At 48.6% G+C, this 24967-nt stretch overlaps 1 protein-coding gene across 8 annotated transcripts in view; it reads right to left on the bottom strand.

The window, feature by feature from the left end:
- ZNF532 (zinc finger protein 532) overlaps window positions 1–24967 on the bottom strand; it is a 130290-nt gene that overhangs the window by 101576 nt on the left and 3747 nt on the right. For 3 of the 8 annotated variants that reach the window (XM_055559441.1, XM_055559448.1, XM_055559449.1), the window contains exons 1-3: window positions 11030–11168; window positions 9335–9415; window positions 9141–9250 (exon numbers count right to left, since the gene is read on the bottom strand). The gene's annotated coding sequence lies outside the window, so the exon portion shown is untranslated. Of the gene's footprint in view, window positions 1–9140; window positions 9251–9334; window positions 9416–9741; window positions 9953–10210; window positions 10414–11029; window positions 11169–11753; window positions 12472–24967 lie in introns of those variants that run through there. The other 5 variants (XM_055559443.1, XM_055559444.1, XM_055559446.1 and 2 more) reach the window with 5 other exon arrangements.

Raw genomic sequence — 24967 nt, 5'->3', positions numbered from 1 at the left:
CCTACCTGGACGATAAGGGCACCCAGGAGGGAGCACAGGACCGCAGCAGCGGGTGGGGAAAGGCAGGGAAGAGACGCAGAGCGAGCCGGACCCTGCTCCAAGTCCGGGTCCATCTCTTACTCAGCGCTGCCCTCCTCCGTCTGTAAGGCTCACCGGGGATGTTAATTATACCTTTCCAGGGACAGTCAGTATAAAGCCTCCAGCACACAGCAAACTTGCAGTGGATTTCCTTTCCGTTCCCCATCAGACACCAGTGTGGCAAGGTTGTCTAAATCCTGCAATCTGGAGATGGATTAGGATATCTGGGAGAGAAAGGGAGCCCAAACCAGGGAAGAATGAACTTCTCTGACAAGGAGACCCTATCGTAGTTCTCACCCTATCTTCTCGACCGAAAGAAGGGCTCAACATCAGTGAACACGAGCACTGCGGGGCGCCAGGGAAGTCTCACTGTTAAACCTGGTCGTCCGTCCAACAATCCAGACCAGCACTATCAGACAGAAACAGAATGAAAACCACATATATAGTGGCAAGTTTCCCTTTTTTTTTTTTTGCACTTTTTTTATTTACTTGCCACTCGGCATGCGGGATCCTAGCTCCCCCATGAGGGATCAAGCCCACACCCCCTGCAGTGGAAACTCCTAATCTTAAACCACTGGACTGCCAGGGAAGTCCCTCTGTCTTTAAAAGAAAAGGGCTGGGGGGCGGGGGGAATAGTGTGAAATAAGTTTTAGTAATACGTTTTATTCAACCAAAATATTCTTTCAACATAAAGTCTATATTAAAAAGCTATTAATGAGACATTTTACATTTCTCTTTGCTATCTAAGTCTTCGAAACCCTGTGTTTATTTTATGCTTACAGCCCATCTCAATTAGGACTGGTGGTGGTTTAGTCCCTAAGTTGTGTCCGACTCTTGCAACCCCATGGACTGTAGCCCGCCAGGCTCCTCTGTCCATGGGATTTTCCAGGCAAGAAGAGTGGAGTGGGTTGCCATTTTCTTCTCCAGAGGATCTTCCTGACCCAGGGATTGAACCCTGGTCTCCTCCATGGCAGGCAGATTCTTTACCAACTTAGTGACCAGGGAAGCCCCCAAAACAGGACTGGCCACACAGCAAGCGCTCAGAAGCCGTATGTGGTGGGGGCCAGCCAACGGGACAGGGCCATTCTAGACAGCGAGGTCCCGGGACCCCTGCTCCCCTCCATCTTCCATCCCCTCCAAGGTCCAGTGTGTAAGACATGACTATCTGGTCACTGCCAAGCAAACATGGGCAGCAAAGGGCTGGGGAGACGGACGGAACAGAGGCTTGAGCTATCCGGCCACAGCTTCACGATCAACTTTTGTTTGCTCTGAAACTCTGGTTGATGTAAAGCACACCAATAGGCAGACAACCCAGATGCTAGGCCCTCGCTGACTGGGCTGAATTTACTTGGGAACAAAGACAGTTGAAGTGTTAAGACTTTAACTACAAAATTTGTTCAAGATTTTCCAGCTATAAATGTTAAGCGTGGCCAAGTAAGAAGAACAAGGACTCTTGCCGAGATGTCCCTCGCTTTTCATCAGATAAAGGGCAGCTGCAACTCAAAACCTACAGACCAGGCAGGAAACGCTGTGGCGCCTTCATGGCCCACACCTCAAAACAGAAATCACTACCGACAAAGGAGGTAAAAGACTGAACAGGAGAAACACCACCAAGACGGAAAAGAGATGTCAGGGACGCGGTCCTTCCCCTAAAACAGGCAGCTCGGGAATACAGGACAGCTAAGATTCTAGGGAGGACTCATGGAGCACCAGACACTCTGCTAGGCACTTCATGTGCACTTAATCTTCTAAACAACCCTCAAGAAAAGAATGGTTTCAAATTTTAAGTTAACTTGCTGAGGGGGCTTTCCCAGGTGGCGCTAGGGGTAACAAACCCGCCTGCCAGCGCAGAAGATGTTAAGCAGCACGGGTTCGATCCCTGGGTCAGGAAGATCCCCTGGAGGAGGGCGTGGCAACTCACTCCAGCATTCTGGTCTGGAGAATCCCGTGGACGAGCCTGGCGGGCTACAGTCCATGCAGTTGCCAAGAGCCGGACACGGCTGAAACGATTTAGCAGACACACAGGCATAATCAAGTCTCAAGAGGGAGACCTCAAACTACCTCCCAACTCTTGATGTATCAGCAAAACCGTGAAGGACCAGCTTATCAATGGGTACCTGTGTGAGGGCTTCATTTCAGTAAATAAGGCTTTAAGGTTCACATGATATAAGGACTATAAATAAAAGCTGGCTTCTATATCATCAAAACCCAGACAACTAATTTTGGATTGCAGAAAGAAATACTGATGGCAACAGCCTTGGGCTAGAAGTCTGTAGGGCAGTGGGTTCTGGTTTCAGATGTGCTATTAACTACCTGCTGAACCCCACCTCCACCCCAGTTTGGGCTCACTGTGGAAAATGAAGAGATAACTATAAGTGTTTAATGCATTTCCGGCTATTCAGTTGTTTATTTTTAACACAGAGCTGTGACTTTTCTAACCTGGAAGTCTTTGAAAAACTCTTACTGTTCAGATACCCAGAAAGAATCTGTTCCTCACAGAAGAAAATGACCAAAATCACCGCCCATCACTAGACCGCATGAGCCAGCAGGAATTTGGTTCTCAAAAGGCAAGGCTGCCTTGAGAAGACACTCAAGAACTACACCACCTTGACTTCACCTCTGGGTCTCTATGAATCCTTTAGGATGCTCAGAATCTCTAATTACGGGGTAATACCTGACTGAGAACAGACCTGCATTCGGGGGCCCTCATGACCGTCGACCAGAGGACACCTGGCGGGGAGTCCTCGGGACGGCTAAGAAGGCCACGCTGGTTTTGTCTAAAAACACTACTTATTTCAGCCTCCAGATTTAGATTAAGGAGAATTTGCTCTTCCCCTCAACCTCAAACAGGCCAAACTGAGAACTTCCTGTCCATGGACGAGCATTCAAAGAATTCCTTAAATCGTGCTTATTTGAGAGGACAAAAGATTTTTCTCGACACCACTTTCAATTTACGCTGACTTTCTTATCCTTTTCGAAGAATAAATAAAACAAAAACACCTCCTGTTCCTTCTCCCAATCTGTCCCTCACCCCAGTGCCCAGTAAAGGAAACGCTTGCGTCTTCCCGGCATGCAATTCTAGCACCGTGCGCCTCTGGTGTAGACACAGACTCTTCTCTCTCATCGTGATGACCGAAGTCAGGAAAACCTGGCTAATGGCAAAGGCCCTGAACTGTGCCTCCAACTTCTCCACGACACCTGCTCCCCTTCCCTGTCCCTAACAGGCCTTCCCAACCCTGAGCACCTTCCATGACTTCCCCTGGTCCCCGGATCCTGCTCGTCCCTCGACGAGGCAGAAGAGCCCAGGGATGAGGAGCAGGCTTCCAGTTCCGCCTGCAGCCCGTTTCTGAGCAGGCGGACCTTGGCCAGGATCTCTGCCTGAGTGTCCTGACCTGCACTATGGCAGGGGTGGGGGGCAACAGCGTTCAGCTCGCCTCAACGTCTCAGTCTTAAACCTACGGAAAGGCCACCGTGACAGACAGTGCTGCCTGCAGGTGTTAGGCTGCTGACATCACGGTCTGCCCTCCGACTTTCAGAAGCACACGTCTTTAAGTTCTTCAGCCCCTGCCTCCCCTTCATTGATGCATTTTACTTTTTACTGTACAAATCATTATCTTCTGGCAACCCAAATTGACACCTTCTCATATCTTTCCTCTATCAGCTCTGTTCTGTAGCAACTGCTCCCAATCTAGACCCCCAGCTCACACGACCTGGAAGGCAAAGGACACCCCATGGGCAACATAACCGGAACCTGAACTCATTCTACCAGCAGCTCCACCTCCGCAGTCTTTTCCTGCCTCCTGAATTCAGAATCTCAGAGCCAGAAGTAACCTCTGACAAGTAACTTCAGAGAGCATCCTCCTCGCCTCCCCCACTCTCACACACACACACACACACACACACACACACACACACACACACAGAGGCATCCTCCCCCTCTATCAGGCCCCATATCTAACTGGAGACCAGCGCATGCACACACACACACATATGCACGCACAGGCCCCTGACGCGGTCACCACCTACCACTCCATCGCCATGGCAATGCCTTGGATGGAGCCCTCCTCCCCCTGGATGGTTGCCGTGGTGGGCCCCCACTGGACGCTGAAGAGCCTCCATTCCACACTCACGGGGCTGCCCTGGGTCCTCTATCATAAACAGCCTCTTCTCTGCCCCTCTGCCTCCACAGGGAAGCGCACCCTGGAGCAGACGGTGCAGGACGGCCTTCGGAAGCCCAGCCACTGCCCGCTTCTCGCCCTCTGCCCGCCCGCCTGCCCGCTCCCCCAGGGCCTTTCCACACACAGTCCCTCAGGCTCTCTGCTCGCCCTCCGGGTCGCTGCCTCCCTGACATATTTTTACTGGCTTTTTCGGCTCAGAAGCCATCTCGTCCAGGGCTCCTCCCTCTAAACTTGGCACTTGGTGGCCCATTCGCATTCCTATCATAGCATCCGTGCGCTACTTCCCACTAGCCTTTCCTCTCTGGATGCCTTTGCCCTCGGTCCTCGCAGTGCCGAGCACAACATCCGGGGCTTAGGCAACACACTGCATCTGCTCCATGGATGAAATAACCCCCAAATTAATGCTGATCCCCACGTCGCAGGCTCCCTTCCCTTGTTTTTCATCACTAGGACTTCAGTCCACTTGTTCGTCCTGATCTCGAACGCTATTTTATCCGCTAAAAAAAAAAAATATGCTTCCAAAATCTCCTTACTTCGTGGCTTTGAGATTACTGACACATTTTCACCTCTTTAAAAGACATAAAAGCTGAAAAATAACTTCAAATACTAAAATAACACCAATATTTTGAAACTCAAGAAATCAAATTATAATTAACGATAAGTTCTTGATGCAGCTAAGATTTCGTACCCCTTTCCAAAATTTCAATCCTGTCACTGGCTGGTGTTTTATGGAACCTGAAGACAAATGCAAAAATTAAACTGCCAAATGGTTCTGAAGAGATCAGGAGTAACTGCCGAGGGAGATAAAGGCTGCTTTACCACGTGCAGGTTCTTGTTTCCACTTTTGGCTAATTCCGATTCGTTCTGGGTTATAAAGCCTGTCATCCCGTTAGTGAGTGGTCTATTATCATGAACATCTCTCATGTGTCTTTGGATAGCATTTGCTACAAAAACAGTACTTGGGAAGTCTTAACTGCAGCTGACAACGCTAGATCTTTTTGTGAGCTACAACCAGCTGAATTTACTTTCATCCTAACTTTGAATTCTTACTTACTCACCATGACCCAGCCATCCCACTCCTCAGTCTGTACCAAACAGACATAAAAACTTACATTCAGACAAAAACCCCTATGCAAATTTTTATAGCCACTTTATTCTGGGAACAGGATTACAAAAAAAAAAAAAAAAAAAACAACTGGAAACAACCCTCGTGTCTTTCAACGGAAGAACAGAGAAACAAACCATGGTACATCCATAGAGAGGTCTACACAAGTCGGCAATAAAAGAAGAACCAAGTGTGGATACTCAAAACAATGTGGATGGCCCTTCAAATGCACTTTGTAAGTGAAGGAAGCTATTTGCATGGCATTCTGGAAAAGACCAACATAAGGTCAGAACAAACTGGTGGCTGCCAGGGGGGCGGGAATGGAGAGGAGAGTCTGGCCACAAAGCGACAGCAGGTGGGAAGGTTTCAGGAGATTGAACGAGTCCCTGTAGGTAACGGTGGGGCAGACACGGCGCTACGCACTTGTCAAAGCCCGTAAGACTGCACACTGCGGAGTAAGTTTTACCGTACGTAAAGAAAAGGTTAATCACTTAACCATGACATACTTAAGAGATCATACACCAAACACAGGCATACCTCCTCTGACTGCGCTTGGCTTCACTGCCCTTCACAGATACCAGGCTTTTAAAAATATTGAAGCTTTGTGTATTATCAGATGATGGCTTACATCTTCTGCAGCAATAAAGTATTTTTGATATAGTGTTTCTAGATATAATGCTATTGCACACTTAATAGACTACAGTGTAAACATAACTTTTATATATACCAAGAAACCAAAATAATTCCAGCAACTTGCTTCATTGCCATGGTCTGGAACCTACTGCGGTGGTCTGGAACCCATACCCACAATATCCCTTGGGGTAATGCCTGTGTAATTAACACAAAGGTATGGATTTCCTTGGGCCTCCCCTGGTGGCTAAGTGGAAAAGCACTTGCCTGCCAGCGCAGGAGATGAGGGTTCGATCCCTGGGTCAGGAAGATTCCGGAGCAAGATAATGGCAGCCCACTCCAGTATTCTCGCCTGGGAGGGTCAGTGGGGCCGCAGACTTCCTTCCCCTTTACCAGCTGTGTTTGTTATTATTGTGTTGCTACTGTAGTGCCCTGATGAGGAAGAGATGTTAAGGGAATGGGGGGGACCAACCCCAAATCGTCCCCCAGATCTTCCTGCAGCCCCTGCGCTGGCAATTTCGACTCCAGCTGCGAACAGCTAAATGGAGTCCCACCAAGAATACGGGAAAGGTCACTCAAACGCAACGCCCCCCAGCGGAGCCCAGGAACGCATTTCAAGGGGAGAAACAAGGCGGAAGGCCGGGGGTCTCCCCCGAACAAATCCTCCCGTTCTAACTCATCCCCTGGAAGGTATCCGCAGAAAATTCCATCCACATGTCAGCCCCAGCCTTCCTCCTTCCTTTAAAAAGGAGTCAAGGAGGGAGGGGGGCGGGGGAATCTCCTTGAGAAGAGAGAGAGCAAAAATACAGAACACGAGTTCTCCGAAAGCAGGAGGCTGAGAGTTCTAGAAACCCCGGACCCTACATTCTTCAAGGTGGAAAAAAGTGACTCCAAGAGGCCAACAACAAGAACAAGCCAAGGTTCACCACCCAGTGACACTTTCTTTCCAGTGGACCCACCCCACCCAGCCAGACGCACACATGCCTCCCTGAAGGGACGGGCTGGCCCGGGGCCCTGGGAGACCCCCGCAGGCAACCCCACGGGGTGGGGCGGGCCGGGCCGGGCCCAGGTGTGCGTGGTGACCGGACAGCCGGGCGTGGGGCGGCCCCACCTGGGTGCCTCCCTGCTCCGCGCCTGGCTCCTTCTGGGAAAGGGGACGCTCTGGCTTCTCCACACTCACGTTCCAGAGCCCAGGAAACTCTGGTTCCCCTCCCGGGAGTCCCGGGCCTGTGACTCAGGCTCAGAGCCCGGCCCGATATTGCCACCTGAGACAAACCTCAGGCCGAGATGAGCTCCTGATTGCAACCCTGGAGAACCAGCTCTCCGACCTGCAACGGCCCTCTGCAGCCGGAAAGACAGGCCTTTGTACAAAACACTTGCTATTTTCCAGGAGCCTTTGCAAGGGCCGGGGTGGGGAGTGGGGGGAGTGGAGAGTAACAAAGCTAAAAACCACAGAGAGTAAACCAGAACATTCTGGGACACGCCAGGCCTTACGAAAAGGGCTTTTTAAAACATCCTTTTCAAGGATCCGTCGCAGCAGGGGGTCAGTTGTCAGCGTTAAATAAAAATCACTGACTTTCTAAAGACAGGAGTGAAGGACTCAATTATTTAAAAAACAGCTTATTGTATTAAGCTAATTAAGGGCTATCATATTAGCCATCTGAGTTTTAGCTGGCACCCGAAAAGCAGGAACAGCGTATCATGCAACGTGGACTGGGATCTGCTTTGCAAGCAGATTTCGGCCACATTCAGACACAGAACCTCTGGCAGGCAAAAATGTAGAACTGAAAACCAATTTTCACACAGCGATTTGTAAAGAATTCTGTTCCATCGCATAAGCTATTTACTGGTCTATCAGCCCGAGATTACATTTATCTCTATTGAATCCCCCAGCAAGCACTCTGAGCTACCCATGTGCTGTTGTTTCTCAGCTTCATCACACGCTGGATGCTCTGAAATCATGAGAAAAAAATTCAACAATAAAACCCTCGCATACTTGACACCCTGCACTGCAGAGACTCTGCCCACCAACTGCCAGCACACAACCTCTCCTAAGACCCTCGGCATTTCTGAAAAGACCACTCTGCTGAATGCAAAAAGGAACAAAATACCCTCTACAAAGTAGGGGAGACAGTTGTTTTCCATTGTGCCTTCCATGGGCTCCCTTTGACTGTACTTCGACCAAACCAGAAGCCAGAACTCCTCTATCCGTAGCTGAGATCATCTTGGGTTGGATTCTGGTGCTGCTGGCTTCCTGTCTGGGGAAGTTGCAGTCCTTTTCACAAGGAACCCCAAAGCGAAATGCTTCATGTTCTCCTGTAAGCTCTCACTGCCTTTATTCCTTACTTTGCCACCACTCATTACTGCCTGCTTCTCTCTCCTCCTCAAAAACCTCTTGGTTTTGGAGGATGCATAAAAATACCAGCTGAAATCGAACTGTCATCTTGTAAGGCATTGGACATTGTCTGCCATCCACTGCTGTAAAGCTTTGAGTTAACAAGCATCTTTGCACAGAGGAAGCCATACTACCCAGCCTCCTCCTGGCACCAGGTTAAGTATTCCACATTAAAATGTATGCCACAAATAATCCACTGACAAACTCACCATTCACAGCCCCCCAGATCAATAAAAGCCATTCCACCACTCGACTCGGAGTGAAAAGCCTTTCAGGTTAACACACAGAGCGAGGTAAAGAGAAAGGTGATGAATGAACAAAAGGCAAATCTACCTTCAGACTCCTCAAATCCCTAAAAGGTGGCCAAGTCACCTGGATTTTTGGCAAAGCCCTTCCCTTTTTCTGTAATCATCGGGGAGAAAAAGCTACTCGTGTACTGCTTCAGTCTTATGTAAAACAGTGCATTCTCCACAAGGCCCTGACGCCTACCATTCTCTCCAACTTGCTTCTTTTCAGGCCTGACTCTTCTAAATGACCAGCCACATGCGATTTAATGAAGTCATTCTGATTTCACCCTGATAGCAACACCCTCATAAAAGTCCCTCTAATCCCATTAAACTTGGCTAACGTTATGAGTATTTCTTCTCCACTCTCCACCCAGTATTATCTCCAGGGTCCCAAGCCACTGTCAGTCTGTGTCTGAACGGAGCTTCAAATAAATACTTAAATTCATGCTCAGAATATCGTTTCTCACCTTGTGAACCTTGACCTTTTGGAAAGACTTTGGACCAGTGTTCAGTTACTGTCACACGGTTGCATTCTCTGCAAATATGAAAGGGTTAAAGGCAGCCCCAGTCAACAGGCCTACAAGGAAAAAAAAGACAGCATGTATGCCTTGCAGCGTCACTGAAATGCATTTATGCTCATTTCCTAGAACAATAGTGTTACCTTTTGGCCTTCATGCCAGCCAGGCGTATCCCCAACACCCTTTAGTAGCTTCTAAAACAAAAAGCACAAAACGGAACATTCCTGCAAGAGAAGAAAAGCATGCAAAGTAGCATTCTCCAGCAACAAACAAACTACCATTACAAATCCATTAGTTCGTTTGGGTTTGGTTTTGTTAAAAACGCAGAGCAAGAGAGAGAGAAGAGAACTGCAGAAACCCAGTGTCCCCACCCTACCAAGGCACATTTTTTGTCTTTAGGAAGGGCCATAAATCTCAGCTCCTTGTCCATCCCTTAAGCAAAAGAAAAAGGCAGGAAAAGCCCAAGTCATCTCAAGCTTGCAAACCTGCACATTTCAAAATCCCCCATCTTCTCTACACAGAACCTTCTAGGGCTCCGTTAGTCACGTACCCGTGCTGTGTGCTGTCTAAGTGTGCATTCACATAGTGTGTTGGGACGGTCCCTTCCTGCAAGCTCCTCGGCTTTTGGCTGCCATGAAGGGAGGAAGCTGCTATCCCACTGTAGTAGCTCAGGGACTGCATTGTGTTCAGGAGCTGATCTGCCTCAAACCAGTTTCAGCCGGTTCTGGTCACCCTACATAAAAAAGCTATGGCAACCCTCGCTGAGTTGCCAACAAGTCCCTGAAAATCAGCAGCAGAGGGGGGCATCTCGCTGGGGCTGGCTGCCCCCCTTCGGGTCCTGGGGAGGAGGGGAGGGTCCTCGAGTGTCCCCCCGCCGTCCCCATCACCCCGTGCGAGCGCACAGCCTTGGAGAGGCTCACCTCTCCAGCACCCCAGAGCCCCTCGGACCCACCCCTCGTCTCCGCCCCAAGCCCACCGCGGAGCCCTGCGGCCCGCGCCTTGCTCCTTCCCGCACTTACCTCCCACAACCTGGCTCAGATCTTTGTGTACGTGTTGTGTCAAGTGTGTGCTCCCTGGCTTGGTGGCTGACCACGAGCCCCCCAAGAAAGAGCCATCTACGTGTGTGTCTGCTCCCCCTGCCCGCGCTGGCGGCGGGAGCCGGCCTGGGCCCCCTGGCAGGGTGGTGCTGGCTTGTTGACCAGGCTCCTCTCCGCCTGTCCCCCCCAGCCCCCTCCTCCCGGCCCTCTCCTCGCCCTCCCTGTCACCACCAGCACCAGCACCACCAGCGGGGCCCCCCCAGTCTCCTCCTCCTCCGACCTTCTCTCCTTTCAAGCACCTGGGGGTGGGGGTGGGGGGAGCCCAAATCCCTTCACCTCGGGCCAAAAAAAAAAAACAACAAAAAGCCTAGGGATGTCTGGGTGGGGGGTGCGGGGGGCAGACCCGGAGACCGAGGGGGTACAGAGGCCTTTTAAAAAATGCGCTGCGCACCGCCGGCGCTGGAGCGGGGAGGAGGCGGCGCTCACGTGGCCCCCATCTCGGAACCGGCGGGGCCTAGCCAAACCGGCGGGGCCTCGGGTGCCCCCCTACCCCCCCCCCCCACAAAAGGAGGCCGGCGGGGCGCGAAGGCCGGCGGTCCCCGAGGCCGGCCGTGGACAGGCCGCGGCGATCAGGCCCAGGGACCAGAGCCACACGCGCCGGCCGGCGATCGCCAAGGCCCCGGGCACGAGGGGCCGGCGCCCCAGCCTCGCCCCCCGGGGGGAGCCGCCCGCCCGCCCGCCCGCGCGCGCCCCGCTTCCTCCGCAGCCCTGCGCGCCCCGCGCCCCGGGGCGCACACCCACCCCCGGCCCGGGGTCGGCCCTCGCAGCGGTCAAGCCCGGGCGTCTGGGCCGCAGCTCGGATGACCTTTGTTCCGCGCGGCGCCGCCGGCGGCTGCTGCTGCTGCTGCTGCTTCCATGCCACGGGCGTGTCGTCGCATCCCCGCCGCCGCGGCCGGGCTGTGCGTGAGCGGCGGGGCGGCCTCGCCCGCCGGTGCCGCCGCCGATGCTGCCGGTGCCACCGCCCCGCCGCCGCCGCAGCCGCGGCCTCGCCGTGCGCCCGGCCCGGGCCCCGCGCGCCTCCCCGGGCGCCGCGCTCTAGGCCGCGCGGCGGCGGCGGCGGCGGCGGCGGCGGCGGCGGGGCTGCCACGCCGGGGCCTACGACGGGGGTGCGGGCCCCGGGCGGCGGGGCGGCGGCGGAGGCTCGGCCCGAGCGGAGAGCGAACAAAAGGGAGCGCGGGCGAGGGGGAGGGGGCGGCCGTTGGGGGGGGGCAGGGAGGCTCGGGGAGAAGGAGGCGACACGCGAAGCCCCGCAGCCCGCGGGCGCCCGGCCGGTGCCGGCTCGGCGCAGGGCAGCCGAGCCCCGCCGACCCGCCCGTCTGCGGCCGCCGCTCCTTCGCCCGGGGCCGAAGGCAGGGCCGGTGGTCGTGGTGCTGGAGGTGCGGGGCTGCTGACAGGGCCGCGGCTGCCTCCAACGACATCGCAGCCTCTCGCCCGGCCCTCTCCACGGTCCCAAGCCGCAACTTACTCGAGTGGAAGGAAGCAAGGCCTCGCCAAAGATGGTTGCAAAAAGATCTTGAAGCCAAGGCGCTGGTGTTTTGTGATCCTCGCAATGGTGGCAAAGAAGTCAGAAGAGAGCACGCTATCTTCAGATGCATTACATCTGAAATTCTCCCTGGAGGTGGAAGAAGGGGGCTCTCTCCTAGGTAGTTAGTGGTTTGGAGCCCTTTTCGCCTTAAACTGAGCCACAAAAGGATGGAAGACACCCCCTGGGGTGGGGAGAAAGCCCTGGTGTAAAAGAAACACGTTTTGCTTTTCAGAGAAAAAGCCACTGGGGCCAGATTGAAACATGGCATGTTCGGTTCATGTAGTCCTTTTTTTTTTTTTTTTTTTAAATGGGGGAATGATATTGAGTAAACAAGATGTAATAGCTGGGTCTTTAAATTCAAGAAGGGAGATGTGTACAAATGTAACAAGCACAGAGTGTGCCTACAGCAGGTGGTCACAGCCTCCAGAACGCAAAAAGATACATACATAAACCCCATGAAAAGACCACAGAGGTGTATAATCCTTAACACGCCCAGATGGAGACAATATATTACCACCAGATCAGGTATGCTGTTTATGCAGCCCTGGGTCCTGGTTCCTACATGGTTCACAGACATGCACTGGGTTGAAAGGTTTTTGGGGGGTTTTTTTTAACGTGAGGAAGCCCCAAATCAAGTGCACTGTGCTTACCCGGGAAATAGGACAAAATGGAAGGATCTGAAAACTGCCATCATAACCTCTTAAAAAGGCTCACTCCTGTTTAATCTCATTCTGAAGATACTAGCAGCTGTCCAGGAGCCGCAGACTCACAGCACAGGAAGCTTTTCTGTGCTTTATTTTAAATATTGGTTAATATTTGCAAAGTGTGCTGAAAAGTTTCCTTTGTTTTCTAAACCTCAGTGTGTCTCTCCTCTGCATTAACTTCCATCGGGGAAGCCATTGTTCTCTGTTATGGGGTCATTGTCTGATGTAAATTGGAAGGAGCATTTTTGCTATTGAAGACTTTTCATGTAAATGAACCAAATGATTGTCTCACAGAAGAGTTGTTGGTCTTTAACTGCCAACTGCACCTTGTTTGGAGTTGCACAGAGATTGGGATATATATTTACACGTGTTTAGAAAGACCTATGTAATCTGCAAATTCTGCAAACCACTGGATCACATTTATCAATGTTACAAGACGATGAAATTGAAATTCATCTTATTTTAGCCTGAAAAACACTGCCAGACCCTGTGGGTTGAGTTTCAACTTTACTTGGGCTTGATTTCATTTGAAAGGAGGCCTTTTTTTCTTCTCTCAAAGGTGGGCCTTTATTAATATGCATGTGAAAACATGATGTGCATTGAAATAAATACAAGGCCTTGCTTATGAAACCTTGATACACTACACAAATTACAATGTATGGAATTTCATAACGTCCCTACCTGCTGTAGTAAATCTTAGCTTTCTTAAATTTAGAATCTTTGTGTACTTAAAATACTTTCTTGCCCCTCCCCCAATTCCCTTCTTCCAAGAGTTGAAAGCACAGCATAAAGTGTTTGAATGGTTTGAAGAACTGTACTCCCCAAACTCAAATCTGGATTGCTTATGGTAAAGAGCCTTCGTTTGTAGAACTGCCTCACATGGCTTCATAACATCAAATACTTTTTGAACAGAGCTTTATTACAAAGCCCGGCATTTTGGTCAAGCCTCGGCTGGAGGAAATTTGTTTGAAAGCACAATTCATCATTTGCACAAGCGGCAACAGTTAACATTGCATCTGCTTTTAAAAAACCCTAAACCAACCAAAAGTAAAAGATAATTTCTTGCAAATTATCTTTGTTCTATTTTTACAAAGAGGATTTCAGAGAAATCCCTTCTCCAGGTAGACCATTAGTGAAAAGCAAAGCACTCATTCATCTTAATTCTATGAAATCACTGAATCTCACAACAGAAAAAACAAATTTTAGGGTAAGTTTTAAAACATAAAATAAAAACACTACCCCTCTTCCAAAAAACCAATACAAAAGTTCATTCTATTATTGTGCTATCTTGGACACCACTCTGCTTTGGGCAACAATAGTAGTAAAGAATGAAATAATCTATTATTTGACTGCTGTAGATAAGAAAGAGCAAAACAAAGAAATCATACTATTCTTCTGCCAAATAGAAACTAAAGGAATTCCAAATCCTTTGCGATTTTGTTGGTGCTGTTTTTATTGCAAACTCTTAATGTCTTCGTTTTTCCTCCAATCAGTGAATTGCAAAATCCCAGCTTTTTCTTTTTTTAAAGCCTTTTGTGGTTTGAAGAGGCATTGCAGACACATACAGATAGTCAATCTACATACATCATACTTTCCCTCTGAATTCTATGAAATTGGGAAATTCCTTTGTTGGGCAGAGCACACAAAAGGTGTGTTCCTTGTGGGAGAGAAGAAGGAAAACAAAAAGAAAAGCCTTTTCTTTATCTCACCATCAAAAGGCCTGACAAACCACTCCTTAAACTGACAGTCCCCTGACTTGAGCTGACACATTTTTTTAGCTTAAAACTAAGCTAGGCCTAGATGTTTATAGAGTTTCGTGTGTTAAATCTGTTGGCTTGTTTTCAAAGGAATTATTACACTATTTGACAGTAGGATTATAATTCTAAGATCTGTAGCTGATCCATCTCAAGGGCTGAACAAAATATTGATAGAACCAGAATTTTTTTTTCAAGTTTTCAAAAACATACCCTTGAAAGAAACCATAACCAGATTTAAATTATTATCAACCTGCCAGAAAAAGACTGAGCGGAGGTCTAAGAGAGGATTCCTCTTATTATTTGTTAGTGATTCCTAAACAGATCCCCTTTCCCAAACCTCGTTTGGAAATACCTGCAAAGCCTTCACTAGGAGACCTGAAGTGGGGTGGGGCTGTGTCCTATTAAAAGATAAGCTGAGATGTATTAAAAAATTTTTAAGTTGATTTGAGCAAAAATCTATTCCAAGAGGGCAGTGCCACACCGGAAGTGACGCAGCTCCACCCACAGAGCTAGGAAGAGGTAGAGAGGAGGTGAGGATGCGCAGCGAGGAAATTACTTGATTGGCTCCGGCTTAACGTGTAGTTGGCTGTTTGTGATGGGTCATCCTTATCGGTTTTGATTTCCTAACCTTGAAGTATTTCTGGGCTTCGATTTTGATTTATTTACATAGGTGGCCAGGGCATTGGTGCCACATGTTTAATGGACTCATCACTTAATGAATTTAATGATGCAAAGTTGGGCATTATTTTAGAGGCCCATGACCTCATAATTCCTGGCCCCTAGACGGATTTACTAATCATCTCCTGCTGTCTCTTTAGGCCTAAGAAACCAGCCTTGCCCAAAGAAACAGAGGGATACAGTCGAGGAAAGGATTGTTGTTGTATGAACTCTAGACAATCAAAAGAGCAAGAAATTTTGGGTTTGGGATACCAGCCAAGAGTCATCTTCAGAAACTATGGGCCAACGGACAAGACCTGTTGAGAACCCCATAAGGTTTCCTAACTCTTTGCAACTTTTACATTAAGTCTGGGCTTCTTTGAAAGAAACTGGTGTTTGGGCTTGTTTTCTACTAAGTCGGGAGAGGGGGAGAAAGAGGAGAACTAGAAAGGTATCTGAGCCAAGGAAAAGCAATCAGACTTAATCCTTTTCGGAGGAGAAGCTAAAGTGTGGGTCATTTCCACCCGAGAAGGGATCTCATTGGTTCCTATGCAAATCCTCATCTTTGTATCTTCCAACACCCCCACCAGTTAGCCCAATGCCTTGCACATCCCATACTTGAAATTAACTAGTTACCTGTGAACTAAGGATGGATAATAAACCCACTGCTGCTGCTAAGTCGCTTCAGTCGTGTCCGACTCTGTGCGACCCCGTAGACGGCGGCCCGCCAGGCTCCCCCGTCCCTGGGATTCTCCAGGCAAGAACACCGGAGTGGGTTGCCATTTCCTTCTCCAGTGCATGAAAGTGAAAAGTGAAAGTGAAGTCACTCAGTCGTGTCCAACTCTTAGCAACCCCGTGGACTGCAGCCCACCAGGCTCCTCCGTCCATGAGATTTTCCAGGTGAGAGTACTGGAGTGGGGTGCCATCACCTTCTCCAATAAACCCACAAGTACCTAGAAATAGTACTTGGGCTTCCCTGGTGGCTCAGACGGTAAAGCATCTGCCTGCAGTGCGGGAGACCTGGGTTCGATCCCTGGGTTGGGACGATCCCCTGGAGAAGGAAATGGCAACCCACTCCAGTACTCTTGCCTGGAAAATTCCATGGATTGAGGAGCCTGGTAGGCTACAGTCCATGGGGTCGCAAAGAGTTGGAGCAACTTCACTTTTCACCTAGAAATAAGCACGTCCCAAGCTAAACATAAGATCTTTTGCCACTGTAGTGGATACTGTAGTGCTTTGTCTAAAACCATCTTCAGAGTATAAACCCCCATCCCCTAGCTACTCAGACCATTGACATCTGCCCACTCCCAACAGAGTCCCAGGCCTTGGCTTCCGTCTTGAGCCACGTCCTGTGAACTGTCTCACCCAAGATTACACTCCTCCCCCGGGAGCAGCCAGTGTCTGGCTGATGTAGTGAAAACAAAGGCTTGCCTCAATTTGGGCCATTTCTAAAGGGCCATCCTAGCTCCAGAACGCCGTGTAAAATGGCTCAGGCCTCAGTGTCCATAGCTTTATGGATCAGCTCCTTCTGCCTAATCCAGCCTTCCTCACTCCCTCACAAGTGGATCTCCAGAGATTATCCAGAGTCTGTTTCTAATAATCTCAGCCCCAGACACCAACCAAAACAGATCCATTTCCCCCTTGAGTCCATCATCTAATGGCACTTACTCCCTCATCTACTCCATCCCTATGTGCTGAGTGTTCCACCTGCAAGGAGCTGTTGATTCCAGTCCCTTCTATCCACATCCATTCACCTGGACTCACCCTCCCGCTCCTCCCCTCAGCTCAGAACTGCTCCCTAACTGACCCTTTTGCCTCCAACCTGGCCAACTTCCAATATTCTCCACACTGAGAACTCTAGGAACGAGTCCAACGATGCCATCTTGTCACCCATCTACTCAAACATTTCTGCATCTCTCCATCGTCCTTAGAATAAGATCCAGACTTAGAAGGCTCTCCCTGATTCAACCCACGTGCCGGCCCACATCCCTTGCCCCTCCCTACTCACATTCTAGGATCCAGTCTGGCAGAACTTTTTGTTCTCTGAATGAAACCTGATGGCTCTCACTGTCAGCCCTTCACATGATGTTCCCTCTTTCTGGAAGACTGTCTCCACGAAGGGTCCCTAACCTCCCGGCCGCAGACCAGTACCTCCTGTCAGATCAGCGGCAGCATAAGATTAAAGTGCACAACAGATGTCATGCACTTGGATCATCCCCAAACCATCCCCGCCACCCCAGTCTATGGAAAAATCATCTTCCACGGAACCCGTCCCTGGCGCCAACAAAGGCTGAAGACCACCGCTCACCACCACTCCCAATCCCCTTTGTGTAACTTGCTTCCAAGCATCTTTAGATCTAAATTTATGTCACTCACCTGGAAAAGCCTTCCTCGACCTCTCTCGACACGTACAAACTGAGCATGGGTAGCCCTGGCATGTCCCTAAGTTATCCTTTTCACATGACGCTTGAGTTGCTTTATTTTGTTTTCTTTTTGGCCACACCACGTGGCTTGTGAGATATCAGTTCCCCAACCAGGGACTGAACCTGGGCCCTGGCAGGGAAAGTGCCAAGTCCTAACCACTGGACCGCCAGGGAATTCGTGACACTGGAGTTTCTGGCTCTCACTCCAGAAGACAAGAAAGCTGTGAGGTCAGGGACAATGACACTTTGGGTTACTGAGGTCTCCCCAGTGCCAACATCACATACAGAAAGACATTGAAAAATTAGGTGTTTAGATCATCCAGATTGATTAAACCTCTAGGGTTTTTCTTTCTCAATGACTTTTAGAGAGAAGAGACGATCAAATACTTTACCATTTTTCTTCAACTTTATGAGAAGTGTATTTAACGTTAAAAGACCCAAAGCCACACATCACTGGGGAAACATTGGTTATTTCTAGACTGTGAAGAAAGCTTAGCACCGAAGAATTGATGCTTTTGAACTGTGGTGTTGGAGAAGACTCTTGAGAGTCCCTTGGACTGCAAGGAGATCCAACCAGTCCATTCTGAAGGAGATCAGTCCTGGATGTTCTTTGGAAGGAATGATGCTAAAGCTGAAACTCCAGTACTTTGGCCACCTCATGCGAAGAGTTGACTCATTGGAAAAGACTCTGATGCTGGGAGGGATTGGGGGCAAGAGAAGAAGGGGACGCCAGAGGATGAGATGGCTGGATGGCATCACTGACTCGATGGACAAGAGTTTGGGTGAGCTCCAGGAGTTGGTGATGGCCAGGGAGGCCTGGTGTGCTGCGATTCATGGGGTCGCAAAGAGTCGGACATGACTGAGCGACTGAACTGAACTGAACTGAGAAAGGTAGAAAATACAAATATAAACCAACAAATGTTAAAATAGGAAAATAATAACTAGAAAATATAACTGCAACATAAAATGCATTCATTTGTCAGCAAACAGTTGGAAAATGCTTAAGAAAATATTGCTGTAGATGTCAGCGAACACGTGTTAGAATAAATTACACGGTGTGGGAAGATTGCTCTACCATTGAAAGAGAAGAGCAGCTATTTCTAACATGCCACAGCTGAGGTTATATGCCTGATCCTGTTTCAGTGATGTCATACCTATAAAAGCTGATTTTTTTTTTTTTTTCATGAACCACTAAATAAGAAGTTTAGGGGAGAAGATATCTTCTCAATAATAAAGGAGTTCTTTAATTGAAACACTATGATTTGGGGGGGGGGCCTCTACTGTGTGGCACGCATGGAGTCCTAGTTCCCCGTGTGTGTTTTGTGTGTGTGTGTGTGTGCTCAGTCGTGTCCAAGTTGCGACCCCATGCCTTGTAGCCCGCCAGGCTCCTCTGTCTGTGGGATTCTCCAGGCAAGAATATTGCAGTGGGTTGCCATTTCCTCCTCCAGGGGATCTTCCTGACCCAGCGATCGAACCTGGGTCTCCCACATTGCAGGCAGATTCTTTACTATCTGAGCCAGCAGGGATCAAAGCCATGCTCCCTGCACTGGAAGCATGGAGTCTTAACAGCTGGATCATCAGAGAAGTCCCAGTATATGATTAAAAAAAAAAAAAAAACTATTAATAACAACTAAAGAAGCAGCTAACTCTCCAGGGATGTTTACTTCTAGGATTAAATTACAAAAATTCCTTCACACAAAATTCATCACTGAATCACTCACAGATAAGCAACTGCAGCCAAGAAACTGAAGCCAAAAGTTCAGAGATTGTTACAGGATATCACCATGAGGTTAATTTTATTTTTAAAGGCTGGGGGTTGCATAAGGAGTTTCCTGCAAGAGGGACTCAATAATTTTGAAAGATGAGGCGTGACTACTGAAATCTCTGCCACTCAGTGTTTCGCTGGCTATGTCACAGCAAGAATTTTACACAGATAGGTTATTCACTGTCCTCTTTAAAAGAGTAGTTTTAAGTCTCCTGTGTTTTCTGTGATTAAATGCTGTCCATAACACACTATCTGGCAGATAGAATAAAAATAAACACATGGTCCAGTAGTTAGGACCCAGCACTTTCACTGCCAGAGCTTGGGTTCAATCCCTGGTCAGGAAACTAAGACCCCACAAGCTGCATGACTCAGCTGGAATTAAAAAGAAAAAAGCTTAATCTAGTCCTTAAAGATACTATTAAGCAGGAGTGAGAGAGAGAAATTGGGAGATTGTGACTGACATATAATGTATAGCACAGGGAACTCTGTTCAGTACTCTGTAATGACCTGTATGGGAATAGAGGCTAAAAAAGAGTGTATATACATATAACAGATTCATTTTGCTGTATACCTGAAACTAACAACGTTGTAAATTAACTATATTCCAATAACAATTATTAATTAAAAAAAAGAAAATACATTTGCTGCACTTTAAATGAAAATACTAATAATAGGAAAACAATGGATAATATTTTAACCAAGAAGAAGTGACTGCTTTTAGAAAGAATCTCTTGATACGGAGAGAGCATTTTAGAAACAGATGTTTGGCAATCACTTGTGATTTGGTGCTAAAAATTAGGTATGAGTATTACCTTTAACAGCTATCGGATATCTAATTTATATCATAAAGCAAATTTTCTAAACCATTAAACAGAAAAAACTGGGCTTCCCTGGTGGTCCAGGAGTTTTGAATCTGCCTCTCAATGCAGGGGATACCAGTTCCACCCCTGGTACCAGAGGACTCCCCCATGCCAAGAAGCAGCTGGGCCCGTGCGCCACAACCGCTGAAGTCCACGCACCTAGAGTCTGTGGTCCGCAGCACAAGGAGCCATGGCAACAAGCAGCCCGCGAACCTCAACGAGAGATCAGCCCGCACTTGCCACAACTAGAGAAAAGCCCTTGCACAGCCACCAAGACCCAGTGCAGCCAACAAAAAAAAGGTTGGTGGGTCTTTAGAGAAGTTCCTCTAAGAAACAACGGAGCCATTTTCTGGGGCAGATGAGCTCTGGAAGAATAAAGAAGTGCTGCTTAACACGACAGAACAGCAAAGTCACATGACCGTAGACGCCAAGCTACAGAGTAGGCTCTCAAAGTCCAGGCTGGGGTGGGCAGCAGTCAGTTCTGGTTCTCACTGCTTTTGCCCCTCCAGGGTTTCCCTAATCCAGCCTCATCTTCCATCTCAGCCCTCCTGTCTGAGACTGGAGTACCAGGGGACTGGAGAGGAAAGTGAAGAACAGACACAGAAGTATGACCAAACCTTCCCCTCTGGAACCTACCAAATAATAAAGTATTTGAGTAAATAAGAACAAACTCCATTTAAAAGAAAAAAAAAAAGGTCTGATCCCTTTATCCTTGAGCTTCCCTGATGGCTCAGACGGATAGTAATTTGCCTGAAATGCAGGAGACCTGGGTTTGATCCCTGGGTCAGGAAGATCCCCTGGAGAAGGGCATGGCAACCCACTCCAGGGTTCTTGCCTGGAGAATCCCATAGACAGAGGAGCCTGGTGGGCTACAGTCCACGGGGTCACAAAATCCAAAGAAACTTGACAAAAGCAGGGGAAAGCGTTGCCATCTGTCAAATCAGGACCATCGAGGACTCCTCTATGATCAGGTGGGCACACAGGACCCAGGGTGGATCTGAGAAAAGATCTGTGCTTCCCTTTTCCTTCTCTCAACCTATTTATTTTGTGTTAAAATATGTATATTGTTTCTGCTAGGAAGCTTGTCACAGAGGAAACAACTCCCCTTCTTGATTACTATCCTAGCTAAGAGACGAATGTGTGCATGCTAAGTCGCTTCAGTAGTGGTAACTCTCTGCGACCCCATGGATTGTAACCCTCCAGGCTCCTCAGTCCATGGGATTCTCCAGGCAAGAACACTGGAGTGGGTTGCCATTTCCTCCTCCAGGGGATCTTCCCAACCCAGGGAGCGAACCCAAGTCTCTTATGTCTCCTGCATTGGCACATGGGTTCTTTACCACTGGCGCCCAAGTGGGAAGCCCCAAGATATGAATAAGCACTTAGAATATAATAGCCAAAGCCCTTGAACAAATATAAAGCCAAGGAGGGTTTCCCTTTTGCTTTAGAGCTTTGGCTCTTTAGGTAGCATTCGGTAAACCACTCTTGATCTATTATCCTGGCCACTTTCTGATAAGCAATGCTACAGTCGTGAAGCGTCCCTGCAAGTGGAGAAATAATAGGGGTGTTCACCTCATACCAAACTATTCTGCCTGCAGGATGGGGTTTAAAGCAGCCCTCCCTCTGACAGCACCCGCAGTTGGAGAGCCCAGCAGTGCTCTCTAGCATGGAGCAAGGCAGTACCGTGAGATTCCCCAGGACCTCCCCCGGCCTGGTTGTGGAACTCTGAGGCTGAATTCCATTCTTGGTGCCAAGTGCAACCATTCCACATAATATCCACATACCATCCACATACCGTTCTTTGTCCTTTCCTCCCTCCGCCCCACCTTCCCCAACACCTTAGACTTTAGTAATATGCATATTGTAGAATTAGGGTGTGATATGAAGGCAATGGCACCCCACTCCAATACTCTTGCCTGGAAAATCCCATGGATGGAGGAGCCTAGTAGGCTGCAGTCCATGGGGTCGCTAAGAGTCGGACACGACTGAGTGACTTCACTTCACTTTATGAGGTCTTCTCTGGTGGCTCAGTGGTAAAGAACCCACCTGCCAATGCAGGAGACTTGGGTTTGATCCCCCGGTTGAGAAGATCCCCTGGAGGAGGAAATGGCAACCTGCTCCAGTCTTCTTGCCTGGAGAATCCCATGGACAGAGAAGCCTGGAGGGCTCCAGTCCATGGGGTCGCAAAAAAGAGCCGGACACAACTTAGCAACTAAACAACATGAGTGGCTAATAGAACCGCGGACTGACCCAGAGTCAGCTAACTTCAGTTATCAAGTGCTTGCTGAGGCAGGGCTCAGTGTATGGCGATCCTAGTATTGAACCTCAGGGTCTCTGCGGTGCTGTGTACTCTCTCTTGGATAGCTTTCCACGGATGGTTTACCAGCCTGGCCCCCTCCCTCACTTCACCCATGTCTCTCTGCTCCATGTCACCTTGTCAGAGGGAACTTCCCTTCCCACCCTGACTAAAAGTGTCCCCTCCATCTCTACCTAGCTCTATACTCTCCTAATTATTTGTCCCATAGCACTTATCTCTCCCTGGCATTATACTGAAGGTTGCCAGACAAAACACAGGCCATCTGTGGAACCTACTTATACTTGAAAATTCATTGTTCATCTGAAACTCAAGGTTAACTGGGTGTCTTTATTTTTATTTGCTAAATTTGGCAGCCGTAATTATATTACATCTTTCATTCCTTTCCCTCCCATTTGAATGCGAACTCCATGAAGCAAAGATGTGGCTTGCTGGAATCCCGGCTGGGCTCTAAGTCCGCAGTATCTAGTGCTCTGGAGTCTCATCAGGCAGGGCACACAGTAGGCGCTCATATGTGTTCAGAATGAAAGAATGAAGCACAGAGCAACAGGGCGCCAGACGGAGACTCAGCGCTAACAGGGCAGTGTGCGCCGCATTCCCATCTGGCTTCCACCGTCTCCTTGGAAAATGTCCGATTGTAACGGGGATTCCCAAGATGAAAACGTTTGCTTTCTGGTCTAGACACTGAATTAAGACCACCAGTACATACCAAACTGCCAGACCCCAGTCAAAGGACAGCTTACAAATCCTACTGATACGAATCAGAATTGAGCCATAAAGTTGGCAGTAAAAACAAAATCCTTTCAAAAACAAAACAAAACTGAAACCCCAGTCCATTCCTTGTCTTGCCAAGTATTCCCCTTCTACAATCACCGGATTTCCTTCCCCAACTGCATTCCCTCTGTTACTCCTCCATGACACTCTTGTTCCCATAAGCTAGAAACAAAACTACATCCATCAAATATTGTCCTCAATAGCAAGTCTTTAAAATACTTGGCCGTGTCTAGGGTGATAGCTTGGGCAGCTTCATTTGATGTTCTGACAACTGAGTATTGTTAGTTTTGACTCGGTTACTTAGAGAAGACTTTGTAATTCTCCCCCAATCACTCATGCGTATTTACTTAGCTAAGTAACTCTTGTGACCCGTGGCATTCCACTTATGGGTCTTTTCCAGAGGCAGAAAGCCAGAAAGGGTGGTAGAAACGCAAAAAGCACACCTTTTCCACCCAGCAGAAGAAAATCAGTATTTCTTTCCATGGTTTGAATTTTAAGAGTTTTCACAAAAAGGAAACCAAGTTTTCCTTTTCTTATGCCTGTGCCACATCCCAACCATATGGAGGAAAAAAAAAAAAAATCTACCTTTATACAAATAAATTGCCATGTATTTTTTTTTCTTGTTAGTTCCTTTAAGCTTTACTGTATCTTCATCCTAGAGTGTAATTATGAGTCTGTATATCTCAGGATGCCTTGAAGTAAATGATCAAATACCATCAATACTGTGGTACCATTCAGGAAGAAAGTGAGGTTAACTGGGACAGATTGCTACTGAAAGCCCACCAGGAGAATTTCAAAGATCCAAGAAACAATCTCATTAAAGAAAAAGTCGAAACAGGTGCAAAACCTAAACGGCCAGGCAGCTTGGAGCTCAGGTTTATGGAAAGAGATGCTGTACACTGAGCTGTTTAGCCCTGGATCTCTTGTGAATCTACTGTGTTCTGTCCAACCTAACGTTACCGCTAAAGTTCATAAAACGTACTCCCACCTTCACGGGCGAGCCATATTTTGAACACAGGCTTTATGTTGTCGATAATTGTACTAGAATACAGAGGAGATTTTTGTGTGCTTTGCTTGTATAGGACTTTTACCCTCTACCCTCAAGGACCACAATTCGCCAGTCGGCTATAATTCTTGTGATTCTTGCATCTGTTCTCCGGGTACTTCGATTTTTCCTTGAGCCGACAGGAGTTATTTCTGCCTTTCCTAGGGAACCTACTTCCGGCATCTCCTCCGTTTCTAATCAGCTACTGAAACCAAGTAACCAAGTCTGTAAGAACCGTGACTAAACGAAGAGGAGGAGCGAGGAGGAGCTCCAAGCTCCTGGAGTTTTCATCACCAGGCGGTTTGTAAAACTCCCCCTCCCTCTACATTCCTCTGACCCGCAGCTTCCGGGTGTGTGAGTCAGGATAATAGCCAACACTTCCCCAGCCTTGGCTCCAGGCCAGGCATTGCTCCCTGCGGTATTATCTCATTTAACCCACATTCTCACACACCCCTCTGAGTGGAGCCCTGTGATTATCTCAGTTCACACAGGAGGCTGGGGAACTTGCTCCAGCTCGCAGCCTGAGTGATGCCGTCAGTGTTCAATCCCAGCTAGTCAGGCGCCACGTTCTGTTTGAAACCACACCTCAGAAGGGACTCGAACTCAGTCACACCTCAGATGGAACTCGGAAGTAATCTTCCAACCAAAACTGCACAACTCATTTCACAGCTTAATGAAACTCATACTTTACGGCTGGTGCAGGCGCAGGCGCACTCAGTGTCCGACTCCTTAAGACGGCATGGACTGTAGCCCGCCAGGCTCCTCTGTCCATGGGATTTCCCAGGCAAGAAGACTGGAGTGGCTTGCCATTTCCTCCTCCAGGGGATCTTCCTGACCCAGGGATTAAACCCATGTCTC

The sequence above is a fragment of the Bubalus kerabau genome, chromosome 21, assembly GCF_029407905.1.
Source record: "Bubalus kerabau isolate K-KA32 ecotype Philippines breed swamp buffalo chromosome 21, PCC_UOA_SB_1v2, whole genome shotgun sequence".
Lineage (NCBI taxonomy): Eukaryota > Metazoa > Chordata > Mammalia > Artiodactyla > Bovidae > Bubalus > Bubalus kerabau.
This window is presented reverse-complemented; position numbering and strand designations above follow the sequence as displayed.